General features: G+C 36.3%; 1 long non-coding RNA gene across 1 annotated transcript in view; it reads right to left on the reverse strand.

Moving 5' to 3' along the window:
- Positions 1–1110: 1110 nt before the first annotated feature.
- The window catches only part of LOC125097176 (uncharacterized), a 42895-nt gene continuing 16709 nt past the window's right edge, over positions 1111–27296 (reverse strand). The window contains exon 4 of the long non-coding RNA XR_007126514.1: positions 1111–1293. This is a non-coding gene — a long non-coding RNA (uncharacterized LOC125097176). The remainder of the gene's footprint in view (positions 1294–27296) is intronic.

Genomic DNA, 27296 nt, shown 5'->3' on the forward strand with positions numbered 1-27296 from the left:
CACTATGTATGAAACTAATGATGTATTATATATTTTCTAATGGAATTTAAATTTAAAAATAAAAAAATAAAGATGTTTTCTACACACACACACACACACAACTTTGGTTCAAATTCTAGCACTACCACTTAGTAGAGGTTGGGTGGGTTTGGGTAAGTCATTTAACATTTCTAAGCCTTATTTCCCAATCCTTAAAATGGGCAAATAATAATAATACTACCTGTGATTAGTAGGTATTAATAATACAGAATGGCTACAATAATCAAATAAGATAAAGGGTACAAAGATAACACAAATAGTGGTTGTTGGTGTATTTCTCCACTGTCAAATTAACCAATAAAGTATTTTGTTTAGGGTCCTAATATGGTTTTTATCAGAGAATGTGGGATCTTGTATTATAACTTACCTTTCATACTGTCCCTATCTCAATTCTAGTCTTGTTGAAATTACTCAGTTTTAATAAATGGATTCAGAAATAATGGTCTTTCTCACCACTTTAATATCTTGTTTTCTAATATTCTGAAATTAGTAGAGTATTGGCATCTGAAATACTTCTGATGTGGGAAGAGGTATTTCTTTCCTATCAACTGAAAAAACACAATTATGTGTTTATCATACACAAGATGTGTGAGACCTTAACCGTACCACAACCTGAAGCATCATTCTATTATTAGACAAAATGCCTGGCATGCATTGCCTTATAAAGACCCAAAGCCTCTGTGATTACATGTGTTTATATATGTCAGATAATACATCACTGATTTTATGTAGGTCTCTATTCAAAAGCAATCTATCTGGTTAATATTTCTCAGGTCACACTAACACCACCACTTCTCCAGAGCCAAACTGCTTTATTTTGAATTCATCATATATTTTGTAAGTCCCAGTAACCAGGGTTTTGTGCTTGAGCTCATGGGCTTCGATCTCAACTTTGTAAAACACTCAATAGCCCTCTATGTTTGGCTTATAGTCCTCATACAATTTGAGTCAATTATAAAGATTTATTGACTACTTTACTTTGAAAACACTAATGTGGAACCAGAAAAACAAAATTTCCACACAATGCTGATTATATAAAATAAGATAGAAAGAGGGAGAGGAAAGCTCCAAATCTGTTTATCCATCGTTGGCTAATAAAATTTTAATAATGGGTTTGCTGAAATGAACCCAATCATCAGGAGCCAGATCAACTCTGTTGTTGATACACTGTCAAGGCAGCCAGCTCTGCTGAGTTCTCTGTTATCTTTGGCATCAGGTGAGGTGTTCTTATATTGGTATACTGGATGTAAGAAGCTGGAAATAGCAAATCAATTGAATAATTGCATCAAAATAAATCATGGTCTTCAAACATCTAATTAGATTATAAGAACACATTAACCAAAAAAAGTCTCGACTGATATACAGTAAAGAAAATACTTGTGTCAATAGCAGCTAGCTCACTCTATCCACAGAAGTGCCATTACAAACCATAGCCATAGTTATTAAAGGCCAAGAAATGTCCTTCTTATGCCCATGTATGATTAGAGCGTTATTCTAAAAATTGTTGAGTATAAGACACTTCCTAAACTCCAGTGGGGAGAAAAAAAATCGTAGGGATTGTATTTCTTAAGAGCTTGATATACACAACAATGTCACAGATGTCTTAAATGTTAAAAGCGTACATTCTTTACCAAAAACTTCTTAGAAAGAGGCAAAGTCTCTTCTTTTATTTTTTTCAATTTTTATTTATTTTTTATTTATTTTCAGTGTTCCAGAATTCATTGTTTATGTACCACACCCGGTGCTCCATGCAATACATGCCCTCCACAATACCCCCCACCAGGCTCAACAAACCTCCCACCCCCATCCCCTCCAAAACCCTCAGTAAATTCCTCAGAGTCCATAGTCTCTCATGCAAAGTCTCTTCTGATTATTAACTGTTCAAAATGTTTATGGATAAAGGCAGAGGAATGAATGAATAACTGAATGAATTAAGTAATCTTTAAATATAATAATTAGATTCTAATGTTTTTCTTTTTTACCAGTAGAATCACTGGAATGTACAGTAATTGAGTAAAGCTGAAAAATTTCAGCAAAAGCAATACATTTCAGAGGAGTATTCTTTCTGTACCAATGCTAAGAAAAGAATGACCTAAGTGTGGAATGTCCTAATTACTGAGTTTGGATGTAATATTTGGCATACAAATCTCAATTCTTATCTAAGACCTCAATGTTTGGATCAAGATGTAACTTCTTAGAAATATCCTAGGCAAGAATGTCTATTAACAGTGCCTCCCAGTGTATAGCCATATACTTTAGTGGAAAATGGGATGCCTTTCCTCTCAGTGTACCTCAAAGCTCAGTCCAGTCTTCTTTTTTTCATTATATTTTATTTATTTTCAGTACTTCAGCATTCATTGTTTATGCACCACACCCAGTGCTCCATGCAATATGTGCCCTCCTTAATACCCAGCATCAGGCTCACCCAACCCCCACCTGCCTACCCTCTAAAAACCCTCTGTTTGTTTCTCAGAGTCCACAGTCTCTCGTGGTTTATCTCCCCCTCCAATTTCCCCCAAATCACTTCTCCTATCTCCCAATGTCTTCCGTGTTATTCCTTATGCTCCACAAGTAAGTGAAACCATATGAAAATTGACTCTCTCTTGCTTGACTTATTTCATTCAGCATAATCTCTTCCAGTCCCATTCATGTTGATACAAAAGTTGGGTATTCATCCTTTCTGATGGACACATAATACTCCATTGTATATATGGACCATATCTTATTTATCCATTCATCCGTTGAAAGGCATCTTGGTTCTTTCCACAGTTTGGCAACTGTGGCCATTGCTGCTATGAACATTGGGGTACAGATGGCCCTTCTTTTTACTACATCAGAATCTTTGGGGTAAATACCCAGTAGTGCAATTACAGGGTCATAGGGAAGTTCTATTTTTAATTTGTTAAGGAATCTCCACATTGTTTTCCAAAGTGGATATACCAACTTGCATTCCCACCAACATCCTCTCCTACACATGTTGTTTACTGACTTGTTAATTTTGGCCATTCTAACTGATGTAAGATGGTATCTCGATGTGGTTTTGATTTGAATCTCCCTGATGGCTAATGATGATGAACTTTTTTTTTTAAGATTTTATTTATTTATTTGACAGACAGAGATCACAAGTAGGCAGAGAGGCAGACAGAGAGAGAGGTGGAAGCAGGCTCCCTGCAGAGCAGAGAGCCCGATGTGGGGCTCAATCCCAGGACACCGGGATCATGACCTAAGCCAAAGGCAGAGGCTTTAACCCACTGAGCCACCCAGGTGCCCCGATGATGAATATTTTTTCATGTGTCTTAGTCCAGTCTTGATTCTTAAACCCAAAGATTAATTTAGAGACAAATCTAACAAAGATGCTTTGGCCTCAATCACCTACTTTACCTTTCTGCCACTTGAATTCCCTAGAAAATAGTTCATAACCACAGTACTTCCCAGTCCTGCTCAAAAAGCAAAAGGACCCATGGAACACATGGACCTTACATTTGGCTTCAGACATTCACGTCTAGTCTGCCAAACCTGTCATTTTCAATGAGTATTGAATATTCAGATTTTCCCCTTTTTTCATTTTATTTTTAAACCAGGCATCTGTCTAGGTCCAGTTATTAAATAAAAGAGAACCTGCCCACATTTGCCAACCTAGATGGAGAAGTCCTAATTTTCTTTAAAGAAGCAGTATATCTTGGCTCCTTGAAATTGGAAACCAAGATGTAAGAAAAAAAGGGTGGGGCTAAGAATGTTTTAGAAAAGTAAGAACATATCTTCATTTCCCTGTTTCTCCTGAATCTTGAGTTTACATTCATCTTCCTTAAAGTATATGTTTGCTTAAATAGTTTCCTTAAATTTCCAATTCCACATACCAAAACTGCTACTTCTCGGACAATTGAGACATATTTTCTTGGTAGAGATTGTTTTCCTACAAAATATCAATAGCTAATATTAAGGACTTACCATTTGCTGCACTGTACAACATTCTTTTTTTTCAAGTTTTGAGATGTAATTGATATTTAACATTGTATAAGTTTAAGATGTACAACAAGATGGTTTGATATATGTATGTATTATGAAATAATTAGTACCACAAGGTTAGTTAATACATCAATCACATCTGATAGTTACTGTGTGTGTGTGGTGAGAAATTTTAAGATCTATCCTCTTACCAACTTTTAAGTATACAATATAGTATTGTTGACTTTAGTCATCATTACATCCCCAGGACTCACTCATCTTATAACTGGAAGTTTGTAGCATTTCATCAGCTTCACCTATTTCTCTCATCTCCCACAACTCTCTCTCTTGACAACCACCAATCTACTTTGTTTCTATAAGTACAGTTTTTTCAAATCCCACACATAAATGAGATCATGCAGTCTTTATCTTTCTTGTTTCCCTTAGCATGACAACTTTACGTCTCACCCATGTTATGGCAAATATTTCATTTTTGAAAGCCAAATAATATTCGTGTGGTGGGGGGGTCGTGTGATGTTTTGTTTATCCAGTGGATACTGGCCCAAGGTTTATCCAATGGTCACCTGACATTAAATGTTTAGGTTGTATCTATGTCTTGGCTATTACAAGTAATGCTGCAATAAATATGTGAGAGGGGTGCAGATATCTCTTCAGTATAGTGATTTCATTTCCTTCAAACACATATCCAAAAGTGGGGTTGCTAGATCATATGGTAATGTTATTTTTAATTTTGGGGAGAAACTCCGTACTGTTCCCACAATGGCTGTATCAGTTTATGTACCAACCAATGGTGCACAAGGATTCCCTTTTTCCACATCTTCACCAACACTTGTTATATCTTGTCTTTTGATAAAAAGCCATCCTAATAGATATGAGATAATATCTCATTGTGGATTTTATTTGCACTTTCTTGATGACTGATGATGATGAGCACCATTTATTCAGATCTTTTGTTTCATTTTAGATAGATTCTTTTATTATAGAATCATATGAATTACTTTTATGTTTTAGATATAAACTCCTTGAGATATATGCTGTGCAATATGTTCTTCTATTCTGTAGCTTGTCTTTCACTTTGATGATATCTCCTTTGCAATGTACAAGTTTTTTTTGATGAATTTTTTTGATGATGTACAAGTTTTACATTTTGATGTAGTCTCATATTTCTATTTTCACTTTGTATGCTTGTGCTTTTGAAGCTGTATCTACAAAATTATTGCCAAAAGCCATGTTAAGGTTTTTCCCTATTTTCTTCCTCAGGGATTGCTGTTTTTAGGAATTACACTTAAGTCTTTAATCCATTTCCAGCTAATTTTTCTTAGAGGTGAAAGATAGGGATCAATGTATTCTTCTCTATACAAATATCCACTTTTCTAATCACCATTAACTGAAAACATATATCTTTTTCCCATTCAGTATTGCTTATGAAGTATTAAACAGATAAGCATGGGTATATTTTCAGGCTCTCGATTCTGTTCTATTGGTTTTTATGTTTACTTTTTTGCCAGTACGGAAGTGTTCTGATTACTCTAGCTTTGTAATACAGTTTGAAGACAAGAAGCATGATGCCTCTTGATGGCTCTTTTCTCCATCCCGCCCCAAGATTGCTTTAGCTATTCAGGGTCTTTCATAGTCCTGTATGAATTTTAGGATTGTTTTCTCTACTTGTGTAAAAAATGTCATTGGAATGTTGAAAGATGTTGCATTGAATCTATAAGTTGGCTTTGAGTAGTATGGACATTTTCATAATACTAATTCTTCCAATCTATAAAAACAGGATATGTTTTCATTTATTTGTATCTCTTTCAATTTCTTTCATCAATGTCTTATTTTTTTCCAGTGTAGAGATCTTTCACATCCTTGGCCAAATTCATTCCTAAGTATTTTTGTTTGTTTTTGATGCCTTTTAAGCTGGATCTATGTATTTTTAGATAATTCATTTTTTGTGTATAAAATATAACTAATTTTTTTATCTCAATTTGTAATGTGTAACTTTATTGAGTTTATTTATTCTAACAGGTTTTTGTTGTTTTTTGTTTTGTTTTTGGTAGCGTCTTCAGGGATTTCTATACATACGATCATGTCATCTACAGGGACAATTTTTTTTTTCCCATTTGGATGCCTTTTATTTCTTTTTCTTGCCTGATATCTCTGGCTGGGACTTCAAGTAATATATTGAATAGGTGTGTTAAGTGTGGACACTCTTGTCTTGTTCCTGATCTTAGAGGAAAAGCTTTCAACTTTTACCATTAGTATTATAATAGTTGTGGGTTTGTCATATATGACCTTTATCGTGTTGAAGTACATTCCTTCTATATTCAGTTTGTTGAGGGTTTTTAATCATAAGTGGATGTTAAATTTTGTCAATGTTTTTTCTGCATCTATTGAGATGATCACATAATTTTTATCTTTTATTGATGTGATATGTTTATTGATTTACATATGTTAAAACATCTTTTCATCCCAAGGGTAAATCCCACTTGATCACAGCATATGATCATTTAATATGTTGTTGAATTCAATTTGTTAGTACTGAGATTTTTTTGTATATATATCCATCAGGCATATTGGCTGATAGTTCTCTTGTAGTGTTCTTATCTGACTTTGGTATCAGAATAATGTTGTCCTTATAAAATGAATTTGGGAATGTTTCCTGCCTTTCAATGTTTTGGAAGAACTTGGAAAGGTTTGGTGTTAATTCCTCTTTAAATTTTTGGTAGAGTTCACCAATGAAGCTAGCTGGTCCTGTATTTATCTTTGTTGGGAGGTTTTTGACTATTGATTCAATCTCCTTACTCACTGATCTGCCCAGATTTTCTATTTATTCTTTTTCAGTCATGGTAGGTTGTATGTTTCTAGAAATTAATCCATTTCTTTTAGGTTGTCCAGTTTGTTGGCATATAATTGTTCGTACTTTTATGACTGTATTTCTGTGGAATCTGATGTGATATCTCTTCTTTCATTCAGAATTCTATTTGTCCTTTTTTTTTTCTTCGTTAGTCTAAATGCCAATTTCATTTATCTTTCCAAGGAACTCTTAATTTTGTTAATCTTTCCTATTATTTTCCTGTCTCCTATTCCATTTATGTCTATTTTTTTATTAATATATAATGTATTACTTGCCCCAGGGGTACAGGTCTATGAATCATCAGGCTTACACATTTCACAGCACTCACCATAGCACATACCCTCCCCAGCGTCCGTAACACAGCCACCCTATCCCTCTCCCCCCACCCCCCACCAACCCTCCATTTGTTTCCTGAGATTAAGAGTCTCTTATGGTTTGTCTCCCTCTCCATCCCATCTTGTTTCATTCTTTCCCTCCCTACCCCCCACGACCCCCCACCCTGCCTCCCTAATTCCTCATGTCAGAGATATCATGTGATAATTGTCTTTCTCTGATTGACTTTTGATTAGCATAATATCCTCTAGTTCCATCCACGTCATTGCAAATGGCAAGATTTTGTTTCTTTTGATGACTGCATAGTATTCCTGTCTGTGTGTGTGTATAAACATCTTCTTTACCCATTCATCTGTTGGTGGACATCTAGGTTCTTTCCATAGTTTGGTTATTGTGGATATTGCTGCTATAAACATTCAGATACACATGCACCTTCACATCACTACATTCGTATCTTTAGGGTAAACACCCAGTAGTGTGATTGCTGGGTCCTAGGGTAGCACTATTTTCAACTTCTTGAGGAACCTCCATATGGTTTACCAGAGTGGCTGCACCAGCTTGCATTTCCACCAACAGAGTAAGAGGGTTCCCCTTTCTCTGCATCCTCACCAACATCTGTCATTTCCTGACTTGTTAACTGTAGCCATTCTGACTGATGTGAGATGGTATCTCACTGTGGTTTTGATTTGTATTTCCTGATGGCAAGTGATGTGGAGCACTTTTTCATGTGTCTGTTGGTCATCTGGATGTCTTCTTCGTACAAATGTCTATTCATGTCCTCTGCCCATTTCTTGATTGGATTATTTGTTTTTTGGGTGTTGAGTTTTATAAGTTCTTTAAAGATTTTAGATACCAGCCCTCTATCTGATATGTCATTTGCAAATATCTTTTCCCATTCTGTCAGCTGTTCTTTGGTTTTGTTGATTGTTTCCTTTGCTGTGCAAAAGCTTTTGATCTTGATAAAGTCCCAACAGTTCATTTTTGCCCTTGCTTTCCTTGCCTTTGGCGATGTTTCTAGGAAGAATTTGCTGTGGCTGAGATCTCAGAGGTTTCTGCCTCTGTCCTCCTCAAGGATTTTGATAGATTCCTGTCTCACATTGAGGTCTTTCATCTATTTGGAGTCTATTTTTGTGTGTGGTGTAAGGAAATAGTCCAATTTCATCCTTCTGCATGTTGCTGTCCAATTTTCCCAACACCATTTGTTGAAGAGACTGTCTTTTTTCCATTGGACATTCTTTCCTGCTTTGTCAAAGACTAGTTGACCATAGAGTTGAGGATCCATTTCTGGGCTCTCTATTCTGTTCCACTGATCTATGTGTCTGTTTTTGTGCCAATACCATACTGTCATGATGATTACAGCTTTGTAATAGAGCTTGAAGTCTGGAATTGTGATGCCACCAACTTTGGCTTTCTTTTTCAACATTCCTCTGACTATTTGGGGTCTTTTCTGGTTCCATATAAATTTTAGGATTTTTTGTTCCATTAATTTGAAAAAAAACTGATGGTATTTTGATAGATATTGCATTAAATGTGTATATTACCTTAGGTAGCATAGGCATTTTCACAATATTTATTTTTCCAATTCACGAGCATGGAAAGTTTTTTCATTTCTTTGTGCCTTCTTCAATTTCTTTCATGAATAGTTTATAGTTTCTGAATACAGATTCTTTGGCTCTTTGGTTAGGTTTACTCCTAGGTATTCTCTGGTTTGGGGTGCAATTATAAATGGGATCAACTGCTTAATTTCTCTTTCTTCTGTCTTGCTCTTGGTGTATAGAAATGCAACTGATTTCTGTGCATTGGTTTTATACCCTGACACTTTACTGAATTCCTGTATGGGTTCTAGCAGTTTTGGAGTGGAGTCTTTTGGGTTTTCCACATAAATTATCATATCATCTACAAAGAGTGAGAATTTGACTTCTTCTTTGTTGATTCGGATGTCTTTTATTTCTTTTTGTTGTCTGATTACTGAGGCTAGGACTTCTACTACTATGTTGAATAGCAGTGGTATGGTGGACATCCCTGCCATGTTCCTGACCTACCATGTTCCTGCCGTGTTCCTGACACAGTGAATGATATTCACTGTGGGTTTTTCATAGATGGCTTTGATGATATTGAGGTATATACCCTCTATGCCTACACTGTCAAGAGTTTTGTTCAAGAAAGGATGCTGTATATTGTCAAATTCTTTTTCAGCATCTATTGAGAGTATCATATGGTTCTTGTTCTTTCGTTTCTTAATATATTGTGTCACCTTGATTGATTTGTGGATGTTGAACCAAACTTGCAGTCCAGGAATAAATCCCACTTGGTCATGGTGAATAATCCTTTTAATGTACAGTTGGATCCTATTGGCTAATATTTTGGTGAGAATTTTTGCATCCATGTTCATCAAGGATATTGATCTGTAATTCTTCTTTGATGGGGTCTTTGTCTGATTTGGGGATCAAGGTAGTGCTGGCTTTATAAATGAGTCTGCAAGTTTTTCTTCCATTTCTATTTTTTGGAACAGTTTCAGGAGAATAGGTAATTAATTCTACTTTAAATGTTTGGTAAAATTCTCCTGGGAAGCTGTCTGGCCCTGGGCTCTTGTTTGTTGGGAGATTTTTGATGACTACTTCAATCTCCTTACTGGTTATGGGTATGTTCAGGTTTTCTGTTTCTTCCTGGCTCAGCTTGGTAGTTTATACATCTCTAGGAATGCATTCATTTCTTCCAGATTGTCAAACTGGCTGGTGTAGAGTTGTTCATAATATGTTCTTTTTTTTTTTTTTTAAGATTTTATTTATTTATTTATTTCATAGACAGGGATCACAGGTAGGCTGAGAGAGAGAGGCTCCCTGCTGAACAGAGAGCCTGATGTGGAGCTTGATTCCAGGACCCTGGGATCATGACCTGAGCTGAAGGCAGAGGCTTTAACCCACTGAGCCACCCAGGTGCACCTCATAATATGTTCTTATAATTGTTTGTATTTCTTTGGTGTTGGTTGTGATCTCTCCTCTTTCATCCATGATTTTATTAATTTGGGTCCCCTCTCTTTTCTTTACTAATTCTTTCAGAGAACCAGCTATTAGTTTCATTGATTTGTTCTACTGTTTTTTGTTTGTTTGTTCATTCGTTTGTTTCTATTTCATTGATTTCTGCTCTGATCTTTATTATTTCTCTTCTCCTGCTCATTTAGGCTTTCTTTGTTGTTCTTTTTCCAGCTCCTTTAAGTGTAGAGTTAGGTTGTGTACTTGAGACCTTTCGTGTTTCTTGAGAAAGGCTTGTATTGCTATATACTTTCTTCTCAGGACTACCTTTGCTGTGTCCCACAGATTTTGAACCATTGTGTTTTCATTTTCATTTGTTTCCATGAATTTTTTTAATTCTTTTTTAATTTCCTGGTTGACCCATTCATTCTTTAGTAGGTTGCTCTGTAGCCTCCATATATTTGAGTTCTTTCCAACTTTCCTCTTGTGATTGAGTTCAAGTTTCTAAGCATTGTGGTCTGAAAATATGCAGGGAATGATCCCAATCTTATGGTACCAGTTGAGACCTGGTTTGTGACCCAGGATGTGATCTATTCTAGAGAATGTTCCAAATGCACGAGAGAAGAATGTGTATTCTGTTGTTTTGGGATGGAATGTTCTAAATATATCTGTGATGTCCATCTGGTCCAGTGTGTAATTTAAAGCCTTTATTTCCTTGTTGATCTTTTGTTTAGATAATCTGTCCATTTTAGTAAGGAGGGTGTTAAAGTCCCCTACTATTATTATATTATTGTCAATGTGTTTCTTTGATTTTGTTATTAATTAGTTTGTATGATTGGCTGCTCCTATGTTAGGGACATAGATATTTAAAATTGTTAGATATTTTTGTTGTACAGACCCTTTAAGTATGATATGGTGTTCTTTTTCATCTCTTATTATAGTCTTTGGCTTAAAATCTAATTTATCTGATGTAAGGATTGCAATCCTAGTTTTCTTTTGATGTCCATTAGCATGATAAATTGTTTTCCAGCCCTCACTTTAAATCTGGAGGTGTCTTTGGGTCTAAAATGAGTTGCATGGAGACAAAATATCAATGGGTCTTATTTTTGTTTTTGTTTTAATCCCTTCTAACACGCTGTGTCTTTTGATTGGGGCATTTAGCCCATTTATATTCAGGCAACTATTGAAAGGTATTAATTTAGTGCTATTGTATTGCCTGTAAGGTGACTGTTACTGTATATTGTCTCTGTTCCTTTCTGATCTGTTACTTTTAGGCTCTCTCTTTGCTTAGAGGTCCCCTTTCAATATTTCCTGTAGGCCTCATTTTGTGTTTGTAAATTCTTTTAGTTTTTGTTTGTCCTGGAAGCTTTTTATCTCTCCTATTTTCAATGACAGCCTAACTGGATGTAGTATTCTTTGCTGCATATTTTTCTCATTTAGAACTCTGAATATATCTTGCCAGTCCTTTCTGGTCTGCCAGGTCTCTGTGGATAGGTCTGCTGCCAATCTAATATTTCTAACACTATGTGTTACAGACCTCTCGTCCTGAGCTGCTTTCGGGATTTTCTCTTTGTCACTGAAACTTATATGTTTTGTCATCTAATTTTATTAGATGACAGGGTGTGGACCTATTTTTATTGTTTTGAGGGGGTTTCCCTGTGCCTCCTAGATTTTTTTATGTAAATTTTATTATTTTTTTTAAACATATATTTTTATCCCCAGGGGTACAGGTCTTTGAATTGCCAGGTTTACACATTTTGCCTCCTAGATTTTGGTGCTTGTTCTCTTCACTAAATATGGGAAATTCTCTGCTATAATTTGCTCCAATATACCTTCTGCCCCTCTCTCTCCTCTTCTTCTGGGATCCCAGTTATTCTAATATTGTTTCATCTTATGTTATCACTTATCTCTCAAATTCTCCCCTCGTGGTCCAGTAGTTGTTTGTCTTTTTGCTCAGCTGCTTTATTTTGCATCATTGGGTCATCTATATCACTGATTCTCTCTTCTGCCTCATTTATCCTAGCAGTAAGCACCTCCGTTTTTTACTGCATCTCATTAATAATGTTTTTTATTTCAATTTGGTTAGATTTTAGTTCTTTTATTTCTCCAGAAAGGGATTTTATTTCTCCAGAGAGGGATTCTCCAATATCTCCCATGCTTTTTTTGAGCCCAGCTAGCAAGTTGATAATCATAATTCTGAACTCTATTTCTGACATATTATTAATGTCTGTATTGATTAGCCATCGGTACTGCCTCTTGTTTTTGTTTTGTTTTGTTTTGTTTTGTGGTGAGTTTTTCCACCTTGTCATTTTATCCAGATAAGAATAGATGAATGAGATAACCAAATACTAAAAGGGTATCAATGAGCTGAGAAAAATATACACTAACCAAATCAGAAGAGACCCAAAACCCAGGGAAGAAGAAAGGGGGAAAAGGGAGAAAGGGGAAAAAAAGAGTGGGGATATATATATATTAGACTCATGAATAGAACAGAGTGACACACTTGATTTTAGGTATATTTTGGTCAGTTAGAATAAACTACTTCCCAAAATTTTAAAGAAAGAAAACTTATATATATACAAAAATAAGGGTAAATGATGAAGGGATGGAATATGAATGTAAAGATGAAAATTTAAAAAGATTCTATAAAAGTAATTTATAAGATAAGAAGTTGGTTGAAAAAAAGAAAAGAAAAAAAAAGGAAAGAATGTGATCAGGCTGGAGACTAGAAAAAAGCCATTCACTAGATTTAGGGTATATTTTGATGTATTAGAAGAAATTGTATCCCCAAATTTTAAAGAAAAAAATATATGTGCATGCAAAAAATAAGGACAAATACAATGAAGGGATAAAATATGACTATAACAGTGAAAATTTAAAAAGATTTTTGAAAAGGTATTGGTAATATAAAATAGTTAAGACGTTAAAATAGGAAAGAGGAAAAATTTTTTTAAAAATAGAATAAGAAAAAAATAAAATTTTAAAAATTAACTTTGAAAGACTAAAGGATCATGGGGAAAGGTCATAAATTCTATGTGTTGCTTCCCCCTAGCTCCAGAGTTCTGCAGTTTTTATTGATCGATGAACTTGTTCTTGGCTGGATGTTCTTGCTGATCTTCTGGGGGAGGTATCTGTTGCACTGATTCTCAAATGTCTTTGCCTGAGGCAGAATTGCACAGCCTTGCTTGGGGCCAGTCTGAATAATCTGTTTGGGTTTTCTCTCAGGAGCTTTTGTTCCCTGAACGCTTTCTGTACAGCTTTGGAGGGCAGGAATGAATATGGTGGCTCCCAATCTCTGGTGCCAGAGGAGCTGAGAGCTCAGGGCTTCTCAATGTGCACTCAGAGAAGAGCAGTCAATCCCTCCCAACTCCCTCGTCTCCGGCTGCATTTCATGCTCATCTGGCCTATGGCCTAGTGTTTCTATCTCTGGCAAACAGCCCTGTCTGGAGTCTTCAAACACAGCAGATTCTGGCAACATGCTCCCATGCCACTGCTCCCAGAGGAGGAAGGAGGGAGTCTCTCTGGATGTGCCACTTGTGGGGTCCCTTGTTGAAGAGCAGTGGTCAAACTCGGCCTTGGATCACAGTTTAATGTAATCCAGAATTGAGAGCCCACTCTTGGCTCTGTTTCTGCAGCCAACTTCCCCACTTGATACCTGGGTGCTCTGCCACACTCAGACACCCCTGGTCTTTTTGTGTCCCCACAGGTCCTGAGACCCACTGTCCCCATGAGAGCTCCCACCCCCCACTCGGTCTCTGGAGTGACATCACTCAGTGGAGCAGACTTCTAAAAGTTCCAATTTTGTGCTCCACTGCTCTCTCACTTGCCAGGAACCAGCCCCTCCCACCATGGTCTATTTCCCCGTCGCTTCAGATGCACTTCTCCACACGTCCTACCTTCTGAAAGTGGTCAATTTTCTGTTCCTAGGATTGCTGATCTTTTTCTCTTCTATCTCCTGATGAATCTGTAGGCATTCAGAATGGTTTGATAACTATCTAGCTGAACTCCTGGGACATAAGAACATTTCAATCTCCTACTCTTCCGTCATCTTGCTCAGTCTTTACCCATTTATTTCTATTATAATTTACATTATTCCTCCCCACATCTGCTAGCTTTGGGCTTAGCTCATTTTTCCTTTTCTAGTTCCTTAAGGTATGATGTAAAATTACTTGAGATCTTAATTTTTTTCTTGATGTATGTGTTTATAGCTTTAACCTTCCCTCCTACAATTGCTTTTGATACAACCCATAAATTTTGGTATATTGTGTTTCTATTTTTCTTTATCTCAGGAAATCTTTTTATTTTCTTCTTGATTTCTTCCTTGATCCATTTGTTATTTAGAAGTGTTATGTAATTTATATGTATTTATAGATTTCCAGCTTTCAGTTTATTGATTTTTAGTTACATACTGTTGTGGTTGGAAAAAACACTTGACACAATTTCTATCTTCTTGAATTTATTGAGATTTTTTTGTGGCATAACATATGATCTATCCTAGAATATGTTCTGTGTCCTTACAAGAAGAATGTGCAGCTTTCTGTTGCTGGATAGAATGTTCTGCATATGTCTGTTATATCCATTTGCTTTATATTGTTGTTCAAATTCATTGGTTCTCTCTCTGGATGATCTATCATTGTTGGTAGTAATGTATTAAAGTCTTTGACTATTATTGTATTGTTTATTAGTATTAGTTTATTTCTATTTCTCAGTATTTTCTTTGTATATTTAGGTGTTCTGATGTTGGATGCATAAAAAATTACAAGTATTACATCTTCTTGATGGATTGACCCCTTTATTATTATATAATTGCCTTCTTTGTCATCAATCATTTTTAACTTAAAGTCTGTTTCGTCAGTTTTTTTTCTTTTTTGCAGATCCTTTGTTCCTTCTTTTTGTCTTACTTATTTTAAGCTGTAAGAACTTCAATAACATACAGAAACTTTATACTTTTACCTCCCCTTATTTTAGTTTATTCATGTTACAATTTCCATTTTTTAATATGATGTATCTAATAACAATTTATTATAGTATAGTTATATTTAATACTTTTGTTTTTTATGTTTTCAAGTTGAGATTTATGTACTACCATTATAATATTAGAGAATCTGGCTTTGACTATGTATTTACTTTAACTAGTAAGTTTTATACATTCATATGTTTTTATAATATTAATTAGTATTATTTTATTTTAGTTTGAAGAACACCCTTTCATATTTCTTGTAAGGTGGTTCTAATGGTGACAGACTCTCTCAGCTTTTGTTTGGGAAAGTCTTTATCCCTCTTTCATTTCTGAAGGACAGCTTTCCTTGATGTAGTCTTTTAGTGACAGTTTTTTCTTTCAGTATTTTGAATATGTCATTCTACTTTCTCCTGGTCTGCAAAGTTTATTTTGATAGTCTTACAAAGGCTCCTCTGTATGTAATGAGTAAATTTTGTCTTACTGCCTAAAATTTTTCCTTTTATCTTTGACTTTTAATAATTTAATTATAATGTGTTTCTTTGTGGCCCTTTTGGCTTCAACCTATTTGGAATCTTTTGGGCTGATGAGTCTGGATGTCTGTTTCTCTCCCCAGGTTTCAGCCATTATAGCTTTAAATAGACTTTCTGTCCTCCATTATTGGTTTAAATAGACTTTATCCTTTCCTCTAGTCTGGTTTCCTATAATGTATACATGATTTCTGTTTATTGTATTCCATAACTCCTGGAATCTCTCTCTTTTTCATTCTTTTTTCTTTTTGTACACTTGACTGGATAATTTCAATGATTTACAAGTTCAATAATTTCTTTTTTCTGTTTTGTTGGATCTGCTATTTAATTTCTCTGTTGATATCTGCAATATAGTCATTGGAGTCTTCAGTTCTAATATTTGTTTAAGTTTTTTTTATTGACGGCTTTTATTTTGTTGTTAAACCTTTTTTATGCATAATGTTTATGCATTATTTTCCTAATTTCATTTAGTTGTCTGTACATTTTTGTAGTTTACTGAATTTCTTTTTTTTTAAGATTTTATTTATTTATTTGACAGACTGAGATCACAAGTAGGCAGAGAGACAGGCAGAGAGAGAGGAGGAAGCAGGCTCCCCGCTGAGCAGAGAGCCTGATGCAGGGCTCAATCCCAGGCCCCTGGGATCATGACCTGAGCTGAAGGCAGAGGCTTTAACCCACTGAGCCACCCAGGTGCCCCAGTTTACTGAATTTCTTTATCAACATGGATGGGACTAGAAGAGATTATGTTGAGTGAAATAAGTCAAATAGAGAGAGTCAATTATCATATGGTTTTGCTGACTTGTGGAGCATAAGGAATAACACAGAGGACACTGGGAGATGTAGAGGAGAAGTGAGTTGGGAAAAATTGGAGGGGGAGACAAACCATGAGAGACTGTGGACTCTGAGAGACAAACTGAGGGTTTTGGAAGGGGGGTGGGGGGATGAGCCTGGTAGTGGGTACTGTGGGGGACACATATTGCATGGAGCACTGGGTGTGGTGCATAAACAATGAATTTTGAAACACTGAAAAATGAAAAAATGTTTAAAAAATAAATAAAAATTTAAAAATAAATTTAAAGAAAGATGATATTCTAAATTCAGAGATTCCAAATTCATAGATCTCCATTTCTTTAGGGTCAGTTATCAGAGTTTTATTAGTTTCCTTTGGTGTATAACGTTTACCTGATTTTTTCATGATCCCATATCTTTGCATTGATATATATGCACTTGAATAAGCAATCTCCTCTTCCTGACTTTACAGGTTTGCTATGACAGAAAAAGACCTTCATGAATCAGCTCAACATGCGGCATTCCATGAGTCAGCTGGCAGCATCCACAGGTAGGTATGGTTTCATACTGGGGTCTCTAGTTAAGCAAGGCCACTGCCTATTGTCTAAGGTGGGAAATGGTGCTGCTGGCTGAGCTCGATGTTCAAGTGGAGCCACTAGGTGAGCTGTCTAATCAGGCAAGGCTGCTGGTTCTGCTTTACTAGCTAGGTTCTACATTCACATGTAGCTGGGCAAAGTTGCAGGCTATGTTCCCTGGCAGGGCAGTGCTACTGGTTGGACTCTGAAGTTGGGCAGGGCTTTGAGCTGGACTTCACAAATGCTTCTGGCTGGGTGAGGCCTCAGGCTATGCTACCTATCTGTGTGGTGCTGTTGGCTGGACTCTGTGTTCATGCAGGGCTACAAGAAGAGCTCCATAATCAGACAGGAGTCTCAGGCCTTGGTCTGTGATCAGGTGGGGCCACAGACTGTGATCCAAAGTTGGGCAGTGCTACAGCTGCCCTGTGATAAGTTAACGTTGGCTGAGCTCTGTTGTAAGGTAAAGTCACTTGCCAGGCTCTCTGTGCAGATAGGTTTTCCAGCAGTTGGGTGGTGCTAGAAACTAAGCTCCACAGTAGGGTAGGGTCAAAATCTAGACTCTGGTCAGGTAGGGCAGCAAACTATGCTCTGTGATTAGGAGGGATCACTACTTGGGCTTTTTGCCTGGGTGAGTCCATAGCAACTGCGCATGGCCATGTGTTGGTCTCCATTGCTGAGTAGGGCTATAATCTGGTCTCCATGGCTGGGCAATATCATAGGCTGTGCTCTGAGTCTTCCCAGGGTCACTGTTTAGGATCCCTGATTATGCAGGGCTAGAGGCTCAACAGTTAGAAAGGGTTGCTGATTTGGCTCTCTGCCCAAGCAGGGCTGAAGGATGGGCTCCACAGATACCCAGGTTCTCTGGCCAGGTTTTCTGGTCAGGCAGAATTGGAGACTATACTTCACATTTGAACGGGGCTGAAAATTTATTTCCATTCTACCAACATGTAGAATGGGTTCCAAAGGTGGTATAGCCAGTTGACTGGGGATCTAAACCAGACAGAACTGCTAACCAAGCTCCCTGACCAGATGGCGCCACCACCTCAACTCTGCAGTTGGGCAGAGCTGCTGGCTGGGATTTCTGCTTGGGGCCACTGCAAGCAAGAGTGTGGTCCACTAATATATGATTGATGGGTGCTATAAACTCTACCTTCTTCTTTCATCTCTACCTGATTCCCAATGGTTAACCCTATAAGGTGGGGAGAAACCTGAATTGGCTTCCAAGGAAGTATCCTACAATGCGGGGAAGCTGGATATCTACTGTGGGTTCTCTTTTCCTACTGGAAAAACCATAGGCCTAAAAGGGCCCTCTCAGTGCTGTGCTATGCCAGCATGAGAAAGGGGCAATGTGGGCAAAATGGAACTATTCCTCTTACCCTTCTAATGAAGACTTTCTCAGTCATTGTGTTCCTGGGGGGTGTTTCAGCCTTACCTCCAAGTTCTGAGATTTTTCACAGTGGTATCTTGTCTAGGGTTAATTTCTAGTTTCTTGTCTTGTAAGAGGAACTGAAGTCAGAAATGACCTGTCACCATCTTGATATCTCCTCTCTACAATATTCTTTTTAAATATATATTTTGTTTAATAATCACAACACCTCTATAAGATATGTTCTATTATTGTTGTCATTTTATAGAACAGAAATGGAGGCTTGGAGAAAAGAAATTATAAGTCTCACAAAGCTAGTTAGTGAAATAGAATAATTTAAACCAGGTCCATCTGATTCCAAAGCCCATCAGAGATCCTAATATGACTGTTTGTGGTCTTAGGGAATACAAATAATAATAAGCATTAGGGAGGGCAATAAAGGACAAATTCTGTACCTAAACTTTAATATTTATTGACTGTCAATTTAGGTAATATTAGAAACAAACATTAAAAAGAGTAAAATATATCAGTATCCAAATAGGGGACATCATGTCTTAGCTGAGAAGAGAGATGAGACATCTTATGGTTATCATCCTTCAGGTAATAATTTTATATATAGTCAAATCCATGACAAAAATCAAAACATCCTGAACTAAGTAGTGAAGCCATTTATAAGTCCTGACCATGTTTAGCCCTAAAAGTACATTACATTCCTTTCTCTTTTTTTTTGAGGATCTTTTGACCTTTTTGTCCGAAAACTGAATCATCAAAAGCAGAAAATCAATGTCATCTTTTTACTGTTCAGGGAGTGTATTATGCAAGGCATCTGAAGATAAAATAAAATTAAAATAAGATCCTGAGTATGCAAAATTTGCAGTGTGGGAAGAGAGAGGAGTAAAAAGAAATATTTGCTTTGTGTGATGATGTGCAAGATACAGTAGGGACAAGAACGTAGACTGATTGCCTAAGAATGCATTGTAAAATGTGGCAGTATGCCACATGGAGCACATCATAGTATTTTTATTTCTGTTCTTCCTCTCATTTAAAATAAAGGAATAATAATGACTCTAGAGGTTATTGACTTAGAAGATACATATCATCTTACACAAAACAGGTTATTGCAGGAAATTATTTCTATCCAATTAGTCCTGTGACAAGAGTAAGATTAGTCTGTGCCATGTAACTGTGTCCCATGGAATAGCAGAAGTCCACTTGAGCATAGCTAAGATGGATTTCCCCTTCAATACAATTCCCTCAAGTGAGGCTATGTAAAGGGAAAATTTCCCCATCAAGTAACATACCTCATCTCACAAACCATTCTCCCCACTCCGTTCAAGTCACTTTCCTTAGTGGAGCACAAAATTATCATGTATATTCCCACCCCTATGACTTCTCACTAGGAATGTCAACCCTCCTTCTCTGTCTAACCAGACTTCAGGTTCCTCCTATTGAAAACCTTTCCTAATAGCTTCAACTCTCTCACTGTCCCTCAAGAATACAACATTTTGGGTTCCATCAGAAAATTAAATGCTTGATTGTATCAAATCTTGTATTTTTCTTTAATAATTTCCTGCATGCATGTCCAAATGACTTCTCTATAATAGCAATAATTGTGTCCTATATGGGTGCTCACCTAATTTCTCATCCAAAATGAGAGCAACAAGAGGATATTAGTAATAGTTTTTTGATTTCAGACACAAGCAAGGGCTGTCCCTGGCAAACCAAGACTAATTGTCACCCTATGTTATTTGTATCTGTCACAATCTCTAATGTGGAACTCAGGTGGTCAATAATTACTTGATTAAATTGCTGCACTACCCTCCAAAGGACAAAGATAATTTTATTTAGAAATCTTTGGAATTCTCTTTTTGGTTGCAGAGTTGTACCACAAGATTGCTTTCAGTTTTGTATCACTGAAAAACAGGAAGAAAGAGATGGGTACTACTTTAAGCTGTGGAAGCAAAAATAAAGAAATTACAAAGGACATTGAAAATTAGAGTTCAACTTTATTTAGTAGACAGTAGAGTACCATTGATGACTTTCAAGTAGTGTGGTAATTTGGTCAGCTTATTTATGAATAGGTGTGTTTACAATGGTAAGGAGCCTGAAATCATGACCTGAGCCAAAGGCAGATGCTTAATGGACTGAGCCGCACCCCCAAATACATTATTTTTAACAATTCCATATTGACCTGAATTTTCTCTTCCCTCCAAGGAACAAGGGACAACATAGATATGCCTGAGTATTTATGAGCAGAATCATGTGTTCCTCATAATATTAGTTCTTAAGTCACTTCACCCTATTAAAGTCTATAGCCACTGTGAAGGAAAGAAGTCCTATTATCCTTTAATATGGACCTGGGACAAACAACTCCTCAGCAACAGGAGAACTCAGTGCATTTTAAGAAGAGACTGACTCTAGGGACGCCTGGGTGGCTCAGTTGGTTGGACGACTGCCTTCGGCTCAGGTCATGATCCTGGAGTCCTGGGATCGAGTCCCACATCAGGCTCCCAGCTCCATGGGGAGTCTGCTTCTCCCTCTGACCTTCTCCTTGCTCATGCTCTCTCTCACTGTCTCTCTCTCAAATAAATAAATAAAAATCTTTAAAAAAAAAAAAAAAAGAAGAAGAGACTGATTCTAATTCAGCAAAAGGGAAGAATTAGCTTGCCAATTTCTCCTAGGTGGAAGCTGTTCATCCAATATGGCTAGGGGTAAGCATGACCCTTGTAGGCTGATAAAATATATATGAATATATATAATATAATTTTAGAAGTTCTAGGATGATCCTCCTGTCTAAAAATAATCCCTAGTCCCTGCTCAGTAATGCCTCTAAGAGTACGTTTCTTACAATATACCTAAAGTCATTGTTTTAAATGTATGTAACTCTGTAAAACGTAACTTCAAAAATGCATCCCAGCACGTAGGTGGCTTATACAATACTGTTTCTGAAGAGTAGGCTTTAGTAAGGAGGAAAAAGGAATGCCATTCTATATAAAGCATACCCATGCTTCAATACTCAGCTCTAAGTCTAGATTCTGTGTAAAGCCTTCTTCTGAAAAACTATGATTCAAATGTCTATTCTTATCATATTCTTCCTGCTATTATTGTGTGTTTATCTTATCCCCCCCCTGTAAGAATGGATAGTACAAGAAGGACAGTAGCTGGGCGCCTGGGTGGCTCAGTGGGTTAAGCCGCTGCCTTCGGCTCAGGTCATGATCTCAGGGTCCTGGGATCGAGTCCCGCATCGGGCTCTCTGCTCGGCAGGGAGCCTGCTTCCCTCTCTCTCTCTCTGCCTGCCTCTCTGTCTACTTGTGATCTCTCTCTGTCAAATCAATAAATAAAATCTTTAAAAAAAAAAAAAAAAAAAAAAAAGAAGGACAGTAGCTATGATGAATATCAGGTCATTTCACATCAAAGTTCTGCTAGGAGTTGGCCCTGCCCAGTAGCGCAGAACCAAACACATTATTCTATCCCATGAATGCACCTCTCATTTAGGATGAGGAAAGAGAGGTCATCATATGCATGTGTTGTGGAGAGAGAAATCTTGAGACAGTGCTTCCTGATGAGCAACATCAAAAGAAGGAAGGAAGAACCATCCCAGGTAGTATTTTTGTATGTTTACATATTAAAGGAATACTCATTCATTGAAATGATCTTTTTTTTTTTTTTTCACTTTTCAGCCATGCCACATAACTCATTTTGTGGCCAGTAGTTGATGCCCTGCCCACACACACATGCGCGGTGCGCGCGCACACACACGCGCACACACACGCACACACAGAATCTGGAATACAATGTGAAAACTAATCAAATGAAACAAATCCCCAGTGACTTCTCAAGAACAGATGAGGAAACAGGGAGGAAATGCCTCTGGAAAGCTGGGTGGATTACTGCCTATAGATAATTTGCTAATATATGCATGAAGGCCAAATATCAAACTATTCCTTATCAAGTGGGCCCTGCCATTTTTTTCCTATAGGAATCTTGGACTTTTACAAATTTGATGCTGATGCTGAGAACCACATATAAATATAAATAATACAAACAGTACCAATATTAAGTAACTTGATTCTGAGGAAAACATTACTCCCAGTAAACCTCAGTTTAGTTTGAGAAACACTTGGGAAATGTAATTTTTAAAAATCCTTCCCCTGTCATCCCTGTCCTCCTCCTTTATTCCCCTCTCACCTCCATAGACTTAAAATATAGTCTCTGTTACATAAAATTCCTTTTCTAGCCTCCACTGATAAAGAACAGCCTCCCATGTTTAAATCCCCATTGTTTTATTCCTTTTTCTAGTCTGTGTGAAACAAATGATGGCAAGTTATGTAATCAGTTTCCATCACCAAACATAACAAACAAAAGGTTGGGTATTTTCCCAGCAGTTCTCAAGCTTTTTTCTCTTCTCCTATTGTGTATTCATGTTTTGTATTATCAATAGGAAAATTATTTAAAAGAAAAAAAGCTTATTTAATAGTACACTGAGAAGCCAATTCCTAGTTTTTGCTTCCAGAATAATGAGCAAATCTGAACTATGGCCTAAATCCAGTCACACAAAAACAAAGCCAAAGGGGTGAACAACTTATCAGAAAGGGAGATGTTATTGCTCACAATGAATGCTTGTGTGGAGAGCAGCAACACACACAAAAAACAATCTGAGATAAGACAGAAATTTATTAAACTGATGGAGGTGAATAATCATGATTTTAGTTAAAAGAAGAAAAATATTAAAGCATGATCTTTGGGACACCTGGAAGGCTCCGTTGGTTAAGTGTCCAACTCTTGGTTTTGACTCAGATCATGATCTTGGGGTTCTGGGATTGACCCCCCATGTCATGCTTTGCACTCAGTGTGGTGTCTGCTCTGAATTCTCTCTCACTCTCCCCCTGCTCTCTTCCCATACACATGCTTGTGCATGTATTTTCTCTCTCTCTCTCCCCCGAAGAAATAAAATTTAAAGATAAAAACATGACCGTCACCAGAAAAGACTGACATAGTCAAAGAGTAGATTTTAGGACTGGAATACCAGAAATTGTATATCAAATGATCTATGTTAAGAATAACATTTTAAAAGTGCCAACACTACTGCTCTTCTAATGCCATCCTGGAGCTGAAGTAGAATGTAGGGCTCCCTTATCTTAGAGCTACCCTTGACTAAGAAAAATGTCCTGAGAATAGGAACCATTTCCTCTACCTTTGCTTTATTCCCACTAACACACCAACATAGTGGGTGTTCCAAGAGAAGCTCAGTTCATCAGTGGCAGACCTAAAATGCAAATCGGGCATTCTGACTCCAGAATTCACCAGTTTGGTAAGCTCTCAATATCTCAGTTTCTTCAACTGTTAAATGAAAATGATAATGATAATCCATCAGCTCCATAAATGGGTTATTAAAAGAATCAAATCATTAAATCATTTAAAATACAGAAAGCACTTATAATGATGTCAGCACTCAGTCTCTTCCCAGGACAAAGTGGGGGGAAAATGGTTTATTACAAGCAAGGAACCCAGTCTTAGATTTCTAGGGAGTTATAGTTGATCCAGGATGAATTCCTTAAAACAAATGTAGGGCAAATTGCTGTCCTGCCAACTTCCACCATAGTACCCAAATCTATTCCAATCTGAAGAAGGAACACAGACATCAGCTAGACACACAATGCAAATCCCATAGAAGAGGATCATTTTTTAAACTTCCAAGACTCAACCTCTAAAAATGTGACTCAGTTAAGTGATTTCTAATTTCACCATTCTGCAAATATACTCTGATACTTGAGAATAGAAGAAGAGAGTGGGGAAAGTATGAGCATCTGTGGAGCAATACACTCCTTATGACCAATAATGAGTTTAACAATGACACTTAATCAAAGCAAGAAATCGTAGAGAATTTTTAATTCCTCACTCTTACTTTCCACATTCTACTGATAATTTTTCTCTGCCCACGCTACTACTATTCCTAATTTCTGACTAGTCGTCCTAGAAACTGTCTCTAATCTTCATTCTAAGTACAGTGACCACACTGTTAATGTGTTTGGTTGCAAAAATGGCCATAGTACTTCACAGCTCCTCCCATCAAGAGATGGAGTCTGTTTCTCTACTCTGGGATAGCCATGTGAATCTAGAATACTTAAGTCAATGTCTCTGACCAATAGGAAATAGCAAAGGTGATACATTGTGAAAGGACCCAGCCTAGACTAGACCTCAAGAAGCTAGCCAGCACATAATGAAGGATACACAACGCGGTCATCCTGGATGCTTCAGCTGTCCTGGGATTGAGCCCCGCATCAGGCTTCCTGCTTGATGTGGGAAGCCTGCTTTTCCCTTTCCTGCTCCCCCTGCTTGTGTTCCCTCTCTCGCTGTATCTCTCTCTGTCAAGTAAATAAATAAAAATATTTAAAAATAATAAAATAAAATAAAATAAAATACCCAAATCATTATGAGGTAGACTTGATTGATATTTATTGACCTCTCCATCTTACAAATAGAGAATATAACGTTTTTCAAATGGAATGAAAATAGAACCTAAATATAAAATAAAATAATAAAAGGCTTTTCTACCTAGAAATGTTAAAACTCTTAAATAAATTTTTAGAAAGTAATAATAATGAAAATGCTAGAAATCAAGTCTACAAAATGGAGCTAAAACAGTGTTTAGAGGAAATTTTTGGCATTAAAAATTTAATCAGTGAAAAATCTGACTCAAAAATTTAGAAAAAGAATATATTTTTTTTAAAGATTTTATTTATTTATTTGACAGAGAGAAATCACAAGTAGGCAGAGAGGCAGGCAGAGAGAGAGGAGGAAGCAGGCTCCCTGCTGAGCAGAAAGCCGGATGTGGGGCTTGAACCCAGGACCTGGGATCATGACCTGAGCCGAAGGCAGCGGCTTAACCCACTGAGCCACCCAGGCGCCCCTAGAAAAAGAATATTAAACCAACAAAAAGCAGAAGGAAGAAATTAATAAAAGGATTTGCTCTGTTAGAAAACTGGCTTAAAAAAAGATTAACTGATTAATCTTTTAAATATCAATGAAACAAACCACTAACAAAGTTAATCAGGGAAAAAAGAACTGAAAATAGTTTTAAATGAAATTACAAGGAGGAAAAACATAAAATCATTAAAAACAGGAAAGTAAAAGAATCATAAGAAACTTTGCTCAACTCTAGGCAAACAAAATAGAAAACTTGGATGAAATAAATAATTTTCTAGGAAAACATAATTTACCACAACTGGAATAAAAGAAAAAAAAAACCTAAACAGAGTAACATCTATGGAAGAAATAAGGATACATGCTAACTCCTGAACTACCCAAATAAAGCTCAGAAGATTCACAGAAGAATTCTAACAAACTATTGAAGACTAAATAATTTTAATGACATATAAACTGTTCTAGAGTATTCAAAAGGAGAAAACTCCAGTTTTTTAATGAAGCAAGGATAGCATTGATACCAAAATCTGGATGACACTAAAAACAATAACAACACATACACACTGTAGGTTAATTTTCCTTGTGAATATAATAAAATCACCTATGTAATACATTGTAATTGAAAGTATGATCCATTAAGACCAGGTGAGATCTAGTCCAATAATGCAAAATGGCTCAGAATTAGGGAATCTATTAATATAATTTACCTAATATGATTTATCAAATTAATATTTCTGAGGAGAAAAAATAACCATCTCCTTAAATGCTAAAAAGACAAAATTCAAAGCATTCTTGATTTCCAATCATTAATAGTATCAGTATAGATGAAAAAATAGTCTTTCCCTAAAGCCAGCATTCTGCTTAACTAAGGAATTACTATTAGAGACAAGAGCAAAACAAAATATGATCAGTATCTCTATTATTAACATTTTACTCCAATTAGCTGTCAAATCAATTAAAAACAACATAAGCAACATAATAACAAAATTTGGAAATATAAAATTTGGAAAGAAGGTGATAAACTTTTTAAAAATGATAGGATTGTATACCCTGAATCACATGGGAATCAACCAAAAAATTATTGCAAACAGTAAGAGAATTAGTAAAATCACAAGGGTAAAAAATAAGTACACAGGAATCAGTGGTTATCATATATTCAAAGACCAACCAATCAAAAGATATAATGGGAGAAAAGATCACCTTCACATTAGCGATGAAAAATATATGAAATAATATAAATTTATCAAATATCTTAGACCTATAAATTCAAACTAGTACATATCTAAGGGTCACAGATGGACATGTTATAAATGAGAAGACTCAAAATGTCACTTCTCCTTAATTTATAACACAATTGTAATTAAAATGCTAATAATTTTTAAATAGACAATCAGATTCCAGAGTATTTGGAGATGTATGTGTATAAGAATAGGCAAGAAACCACTGAAAGAGAAAAGCAATGAGTGGCTTAGCCTCAACAGATATTAAAGCTATTATAAAGTCTCAATACTTTTAAGAGTATGATATGAGTATATAAATAAAAAATAGAATAATAAGTCTAACGTAGGCCCAAATACATGTGTAATTCTAATATATGTTAAAAGTGTTTTCTCAAATCAGTACTAAAAAGATAGACTGTTCAAGAAATGGTATTGGGGGGTGCCTGGGTAGCTCAGTGGGTTAAGCCTCTGCCTTAGGCTCAGGTTATAATCTCAGGGTCCTGGGTTGAGCCCCACATCAGGCTCTCTGCTCAGTGGGGAGCCTGCTTCCCTCTCTCTCTCTTTGTCAAACAAATAAATAAAATTAAAAAAAAAAAAGAAATGGTATTAGGCTAACTAGGTATATATCTGAAGAAAAAAAGATTATATTGGTATCTCAAATCATATTTCAAGAAGAATTCCTAAGACATGAAATAAATAAATGTAGAAAATGCAACCCTAAAAGTAACAGAAGAAAATATAGAATTATTTTATAAAATTGGAATATAAAAGGCCTTC

This window comes from Lutra lutra, chromosome 4 (assembly GCF_902655055.1).
Source record: "Lutra lutra chromosome 4, mLutLut1.2, whole genome shotgun sequence".
NCBI lineage: Eukaryota > Metazoa > Chordata > Mammalia > Carnivora > Mustelidae > Lutra > Lutra lutra.